Source organism: Populus euphratica, unplaced genomic scaffold (assembly GCF_000495115.2).
Source record: "Populus euphratica unplaced genomic scaffold, PopEup_1.0 scaffold25.1, whole genome shotgun sequence".
Classification (NCBI taxonomy): domain Eukaryota; kingdom Viridiplantae; phylum Streptophyta; class Magnoliopsida; order Malpighiales; family Salicaceae; genus Populus; species Populus euphratica.
Window position 1 is genome coordinate 1774299 of NW_011499851.1, and position 8815 is coordinate 1783113.

General features: G+C 32.0%; 1 pseudogene; it reads left to right on the plus strand.

Moving 5' to 3' along the window:
* Nucleotides 1-2251: 2251 nt before the first annotated feature.
* On the plus strand, nt 2252-5098 carry LOC105121521 (50S ribosomal protein HLP, mitochondrial-like; annotated as a pseudogene).
* The last annotated feature ends 3717 nt before the right edge of the window (nt 5099-8815 follow it).

Consider the following 8815-nt stretch of genomic DNA (forward strand, 5'->3'; position numbering starts at 1 on the left):
TTTTTCTATGCATGTCTCTCCGCTTTTTCTTTTTTTTGTCCATCTCAGTTGCAAAACAAAAAAAAAATAAAATTAAGAGCCCAATCATGTGAGCATATCAAGGCAGGTCCATGCATGAATCCTGATAAAATAAACCAGGCTAGCCTAGCTTGTCAACCCTGCAGTGTTTGGCTTTTGCTTTATTCTTTCTCTCTGTTTTTTTTTTTCTAATTTTTTATATTGTATACTCTCTAAATTATTTTAATTTATATTTAAATTAATATCACTTCTTCTTTTTTTGTTTAAATAGCTTATTTAAATAATAATTTTTTTAGCTATACATTTAAATTTCAATAATTTTTATAGTTCATTTATAATTTATTTATTTTAAACTTTATTTTTCAAAATAAATAAATAAAATTTTTAGGTAATATTTTTAATATGTGCTTGAATAATTTTTTTTTTATTTCATCTGATGAATTTAATTTGTGTCACTTTCTATCATTGTTTGCTTGAATAAAAAAAATTATTTTAATAAATAAATTTAACAAATACAATTGAATAAATACCTTTTCTTTTTATATTTAATATATTAATCTATACATATTTCTTGATTTTTCAAGTTGCAGTTTTAGGTATCATTAATATTTATTATTTATTTATCCGCACACATAGCTTTTAGTTTATATATATATATATATATATATATATATAATTACTTGAACTTAGATTTTTTAAAACTATACAAATGCATTAAAAAAACCTTTATATATAATTTTCTATAAGAAATAAATTTTCTGACCCACGGTTGAGCACATATTAGATAATATATTGAAGTATAAAACGGGTTGTGACTTAATATAAAGTCAAAGCTCTGTTACATTATCGGTATTGAGTTACATGATGACTTCTTTTTAAGACCATGTTTTAAAAAGCCATGCATTCTAGAAAAAAATTAAATATTTGTAAATCATGTATCGATGCAGAATATTTTTTTGTTAATGCACAATCATAAATTCATATATCAACAATAAGTGCACATTTTAATCCAATTATTATATTGAATTAAAAGTTTGGAAATCTTAAAGAATATATTTTGGTCATATTTTTTAGCTATCTAAGGTTAGAAAGTCTTTTAAATAATTTTTAGAGATTATTGTTTAGAATTTGTTATATTTTTTAGCTAATTTAAATATTTTTATTTGTTTTATAAATTAATTTTTATAGCTTTGTTTATGATATTTTTTTTAGTATACAATCAGCCTACAAAAATAATGTATTTTTATAAATATTTGTTTTTTTTTGTGTTTTGTTTTTATTGGTGTCATGCATGACCAATAAAATGCTGTTATCAACTGACTGGTATACCATGTTAGATAAAAAAAATTTGCGTGTGTGTAGCTATAATATAATTATAGTTTAGAAAAAAATTAGTTTTAAAAAAATATTTTTAGCTGTGGATTTTAAAATACAAGTCTATAAAAATATATATTTAGTTAAAATTATTATGAGATAAATCTTTACATTGTAAAATAAATAAAAACAAATCTCCATGAATTAAAAACAGGTTGTTTTAACTTTTATAAAATCAAGGTTTGAAACGTAATTATATATAAAGCTTAGTGTAAAAAGCATAAGCTATTTAGTCAAGTATTTTATACTATAGTACATGATAATTTTTTTAAATATTTTTTTAATTTAAAATGCATCTAAAAAATTTTTTTATATTTTATTTTTATTTTTTATATTATCACATCAAAACCATCTAAAATATCTAAAAAATATAAAATTAATGTCTTAAAAAACAATTTAAAAAACAGATTATAATTCAAAAACAAACCAAACATTTCTTAGCATAACATTTATACAGGTACCATGCTAAAAAAAAGACTAAGTATCCCTAATTTGGAGCTTCTTGGTACCGGTAGCTGTTTTTTACACCGTTTATTAAATATATTAATTAATCATATTTTCAATCAGATATATTTAACTAGATAATTTTATACATTTTTTATAACTTCAAAAGCTAAACCACTAGCCACCATAATAATAAACAAGTTAAAACAAGTTTTTTATTTTTTAAAATTTCTTGATATTAATTTATTAAAACTATAGAATAATAATAATAATAATCTAATAATTTTTTTAAAATAATCAAATGGGTAAATTCAATCTGTCCAACTTGGGGCCGTAAATACAGTATATAATTCAGACTGTGACCCAGCCCAAGCTCTTTCTAGAGAAGGACCTAGCCCAAGTTCATAATATTGAAAAATAAAATAAAAGAGAGAGAAAACCTCAACAGCACAGTGTACATTCCAAGAATTCATCACTTGTAAGTTTCGCCAGCTCTCTTCTCGTTCGAGGCCAAGATTTGTCGTATTGCGTAGAGAAATGGCTGCCAGTCTCGTTTCTAAATCCTCTCGTTGGTACTTGATTCCCTGTTACAGTGTTACGCTGTTGGGTTTCCTTTCTTTCCTTTTCATTTACGAGTTCTTGTGTTGTTCACTTTTTTAGAATCTTGATTTTCTCCGTACTTTTTAATCATCTCCTAGTTGTGGAGCTTGGATGTTCACGATTACGATACAATAATAGGATTCCTTGGCTTTATAAGGTTTTTAACTACTTTAGCCGATTTGGATATCGGGTTATTTGATTCTGGGAATCTTATATTCAAATTTATGCTCAAGGAAAGCAGTTATTTGCAGCTCAAAGGCTCTTCATCAAGCCTGGGTCTTGTGCATCCTAAGCTTGTTGATGAGACTATAACATGTCTGCCTGTAAATCTGTTTTTTTCCCTGTTGAATTAGGTATCCTTAGGAGACATTTGGCGTCGTCGGAGTTTTAGATTTTGATAATGAAGAGCCTTTGAAGCTAACATTTCTCTGAGGTAAACTAAAATACATGCAATGCTTATGTTGGTGACATGGTATGGCTGAGCTATTTTGATTGTAAACCAAAGTGATTATAAATTACACCCACCATGAGAGCCTCAGTCACAGCTGTTTCTGGTGCCAGCATTGCTCCATCACTTCTTTATTATCATTGCAACCTATTTTACTCGCAGCAGCTTGAGTTTCACCGCCAATTCATTGACATGCAGCTACACCTCTGAGTGTTGACTTCTCCAAGTCAATAACTTCTGTTTATGTGTTGGTCTTGAGAAGTTTTCAAATGAAATCTTGTATTCTTGTTCTTACTACTGTAAGAAATTTTAAGCGTATTTTGTTCCCTGGCATTTAGTTTTGTAAAATTCCATTACTTAGTGAAGGTGCAAGTGCAATAGCGAGGATCAAGTAACACTAGATGCTTAGGAATTTTGGCTGCTATAGTGTTATCAATGTACAGTGTAGTTGTTGAATCATGCAGCCACAGTTATTAACATAATTCTTTTTTCAACTTCTTCATGGTGGTTGAAAGAATTAGAAAAAAGCACTTGGAAGACCTAAATTTACTACAGTGCAAAGAACGTTGCTGTTAGAGGAATTATGATTGAGTTCTAGATTACCTCGTGAACACGTAGCACTTCGATTTGGGGGATCCTAATAGTGTGAGATGCTCAAAGAACATTCACTTGGCAAATTTTAAGAACCATCTCCCCTGCACATAAAAAAAATTATTTCAAGCTACAATGTCTTGTGCAACACAGCTTAAATTTGGTGTGGAAGCCACCTAATCTCCTCTCCGGAGTTGGCCAATAAAAGTCTGCTATGTTCTATAACATCCCAAGGTTGTATGTCACTGTAACTATCACATGGTTATTCTCTTGAGTTACAATAAGGGTGGAAAATTATTGGTTCATTTGGTATGGGGTAGCGATGGCTTGCTCCTTAGATTGTCATTACTTGCTAAGTAGCAATGAAAATAAATTGAATATATGAGAAAATCTGCTAAATACGGATATATTTAGCATCCTTGTGCAATTTTTTCTCTTTTTACTTTTTTAATTATTTTTAGCTTCATGGTGATGCTAAGCCCTTGATTTCTTTTCATCAAAACCTAGAATTTAGTCTGTTTTGCAAGATTAAGTGACAATTTTACCTATCCACTTACTGGATCTTTTGTACGATGCATCGGAAAATAAAATAGAGGGCCATCGATTGCTCGGGGGCCTTGACAACAATGTAACTAGTTTACTGAGCACATCCAATCAAATGACATGGAGCAATTTATTATCTCAGTTTAAATCATTTCTCTGTGTACTTTGATTTAATTAAATGCTCATTCATGTATTGTGGAAGTTTAAGAAATTGTGAGGTATATTTCCTATATACTTGAAAAAGTTGCATTTAGATGTGCAAGAGGCTGTCAAGTAAATCGGCTTTTGCTAGGTTCTAAAATTGTGAAGGTGTTCTGCTATTTTCTATGTGAATGGCTGGGAAGAGACATGTTCTCATGAAAAAAGCCATGTTTTCCTGCCTTCAATCTGAGAGATTTACATTTGTGCCTTGTTTTCTTGGAAAGAACTTAAAACAGTGGGGGAAAGGTTGTTTCTCTATCAGTTATTGCTATGATTAGTTACGTCTTCTCTGTTATTCCTCTTGCTGATCATGTCCTGAATGTCCTGCTGCTGCACTTTTACAGCAACAAAGGACTTTCATACAGATGAGGACTGTTCTCAAGGTTGTGGATAACCCCAGGGCAAAAAAGTTGATGTGCATACAACCTTTGAAGGGGAAGGGGCAAGGTTGGTGGATGCCATAATTGCATCTGTAAAGGAAGCTATTCCAAATGGAAAACTGAAGAAAGACAAGGTGGTGCGAAGTGTTGTTGTGCATGCTGCAATACAGCGTGGCCGTTCTGATGGGATTGAGGTCAAGTTTGATGACATTGCAGTAGTGATTATTGATAAGGAAGGCCAGCCAAAGGGAAGCAGGGGTTTTGGGTCAGTTCCACATGAGCTGAGGAAGAAGAGGCATGGCAAAACCCTTGCTCTGGCAGAGCATATTGCCTGAAATATGGATTACTCTGGTTTCAATCTTCTCGACATGTGGTAGAGCTATTCATAAAAATAAAAATAAAAAATGACAAGGGTTTTAGGTTTTTTTTTTTATTAAGAACAAAATTTTTGTCCTTTCTTGAAGAATGTTATTGCTTCCAGTGCCAAGCAACTAGTTATCGCATGTTGCCACCTGTTGTCCCTGGATTCAGGCATGTCGTTTATGTAGTTCCTGCTTGTATCCTTTCTGTCCTAGTTGAAGTGCTGGTCGTCGAGTACCGCAGCATAATTAGTCTGAGGGATCGTGGCTCTTGGGCGGACTGCAAAACAGAAGGTGGCAAGTCTTTACCAGCCTACTTTTTTTTCAAGCAGATAGCCATTCTTTTTTATTGAGAATAGAAGGGTCCCTTATCGATGAAACCCACCAACTAGGAAATCCATCATTGACTTCAAATGTAATGCTAAAAAAATGGAGCAAGCCAACGTTAAAACCATCGTAATTCGCCATCTCGAATGTTCGGTAAAACGACAAAACACCCCAGGTTTTTCTTCATCTCATGCTAAAATACCAAGTCTAATGCCAGCCTTGCTTCAGACAGGCGAGTTCATGAGAGGCTAGCTTTGAGATTCGTCAAATGGGTCTCCACTCTTACACTTAAGTCAAATCCACGACATCTTTCTCGGATGCGTACTGGTTCAAAATTTATTTTCCATGCTTCGATGAGCACACGCCCTCTCCGCAAGTTCAACCCTGTCAGTGAATATCATGTGGCTGCGATTCTTCTTAAGAGTAATTTCTGGAAATATTTTGAAAAAGATTACGATTGTTGTTTTCGTTTCTAGCAAAATTTTCTGAAAGTAAAATAAGAATATGGGCTGAGCCTAGTTTAACTACCACTCGTCCAGATTCGCAGGTTGGGCTTGTTTTTTTTTGCTAATTTAGCCAGGATCTTGGGTCCACGAGCACGACAGAACCCCCCATTTTTGTCGTGACAGAACTCCTGCTTGCTTGCCATCTATTAATTTCGTAACCACTAACGTCCATAATAAGTCCTGCTGGACCAAAATTATTGCTCTTTAACCACTAACTACCATAACTGAGATTCTGTTTCTGAAGGAAAATCCGAAACAGTCCGGATGGGAGTCCCACTAAAACCTGTTTCAAATTAATGATGTTCACTGACCTAGTATAACGACTCTTCTCATGCATGGTTGTCCTCATGACATAGCCAGCATGTTTCTCCATGCATTAAAAGTCAGGCTAGTAAATATGAATGAATAAGATAAGATAAAAAAAGAAACTCCGAGTGAGAATCAGAATTCATCAGAAGTGCCCCTAGCTTCCTCCAAGAAATAGTTTCCTGGGAGCTAGCATCATTCACCACCATTGAATTTGAGGAACTTCAAGTTCAATATATGAACTCACAAATTTCTCATGCCCAACCCTCTTATTCTTGGAAGGAATTTCTGAACGACTTCTTTGATATTGTCCCATATTGACAATAGTATTCTTAGGTTCTTCACAAAATAATAGAACGATTTAATTTTAATATTATTTTGGAGCCGAAATATGCCGGTTTATTTCTTGAATGTTGGCACTTTTGTAATTCACTCCCCCCGTTTTTAAACTCTCTAGGATTCCTAAAAAAATTCCAGACTGGGCTCAATAGGCCCATTGTAAAGAAGTGGCAGTGTGGTAAGAAAGGATAAATACTTGGCGTTTATTTATTTTGGTAAGAGAAATATGGAGTTGTTTGAAATAGTAATAGTAGTAATTTTTAAAAATATATTAAAATAATATTTTTTAAATATTAATATATTAAAAAATTTAAAAAAATTTAAAAAATATTTTGTTAGTAACAAGCATGCTATATTATCATCATCTTATATATCGCAAGTCTCTACATGATATCTTAATTAATTTGGTGAATCTGACATTGTTTTTTATCAGTTTTCTTTTATGATAAAGTAATCATAAATTAGCCACCGATTGTTTCAAAGCAAGAAGTTATGTTAGCATTTCTTTTCTTATTTTTCAAAAGTTTCATTAGCAATTTATTATGATTGCATATTATTTTGTTATTGTTTCTTTTAATTCTACGATTAAAAGCACCTTTTTTATTTTATTTTTGAATCTCAAGAGTAAAAGCATGTTCTGATCATTTATTTTTCATCATAGATTTCTTTTAGACCTTCAGATTATATTAATTTACAGTTAAAAAACCAAAAAGCACATACATACAAATTGACAAAATGCTAGTAAAACGGGCGCCCTACGTAATGTACAAATAGGAATGCTGACAAATAATATCAGATGTGCACAATCTGGCGTCCTGTGATGGTTAAAAATCATACGTCACATTGTAGCCCGTCTTGAAAGCCGGGCAGACAAGGACAGGACAGGACTGCCCTTAAACTGGAGGGAAGGGAAGGCAAAAGCAATGGTCTCTATCAACCCCACACGCACTGGACGCTGCCCGTGTTGCCCGTAATAGATAGTGAAAGCACAAAGCTGCCATCACTGAGTCCTGCAAGCTATGCTGCAGATCTGTCAGCGAGGCGTCAATCATAAAGCAATGGATTGCAAAATGATTTGCCTCGTGTCTTGTGCCGTCGAACTGACCTTGTGTCTTTGACCGTGACTCTACCTTTGACATGTCAACTTCTCTCCTGACACGTGTGCAGGATAAAAACAAATTTACCTCTACTTTATATGCTTTTTGTTAACAAAATTCTACTGATTCCAATGGAAAAATCGAAATAAAAAAAGAAAAGATGATGCCACCTGGTTCCCGCGAGAATCTCGCCTTATCATGCGTGGTATTGTAAGAACAAAGGGTAGAGTAGTTGACGTTGAACATGGGATTTTGGTTGTTTCCTCTCTGTTTTTTTCCTGTTGTGTGTATACATGACGACTTTGTGGTGTGTGTTCGTATCCATCCAATTTGCAATGCTTTTTTTTTTTTTTTTATCGTTTTCTTTAACATTACTGTTTTATCCGATGGAATAAGTGGTAAAAAAAAATAAAAAATAAAAATCCTGAATGCAAACAAAAATAAAAAAATCATATGAAAAGTTGAATTTAGAAACATATATTATCACAAATTTTTTTTATTTAATCCCAGATCTCTAATTTATTTATTAAACTATAAAACTGAAACCAAATCACTGAAACAGAGCATTTGTTGCTGAAGGGGGTGCTTCAAACAATTATCTAACTTTACTGATTATTACCAAATATATGGTTATAATCTTTATACATAAAAAAAAGTTAAATCTAAAATAACGTAGTTTAATAAACACATTATACTCAAAAAATTTAAACTTCACAATCAATTAAGTTTGAGGAAGCGTGGGTTTGTTAACTTTCTTAAAGCTCCATAAAAAAATATTTTTATTTCTCAAATTTAATGTTATTTTAAGTTATTTATTGTTTTTTTTTATATATTCTGACCATTATAGAGTTTTTAAGTGTTTCTGATTAAGAATGTTTTTATAGTTATTCAAGTTTTTGTAATAAATCTAAAATTTCTTAAACTAAAAAAAAGAAATTCAAGTACTAATTAAACATATTAATTAACTATTATCTTAAACTCTAAATATCATGTTATTTATATATCTTGAATTTTTGAACATCTTCAAGATAAATCGTTGAAAACAATAGCCAGTATGGTTATCATATATCATGCAAGGCATGACTCATCTTTTTTACATGATTTTTCAGAAGGTTAAAACGACCTGATTCTTTACTAAATCCCTCCTCAGTATGAAGGGTGAAAAGAATGCGAATCTTTTGTCACCTCTCCAAAAGTTCCAGATTGCAACAATAGCCATGGCAAGTCCCTTTTACTCTTTTTTTTGGGGTTAATGCCCATGAAAGCTATATCTTTTCCTTCT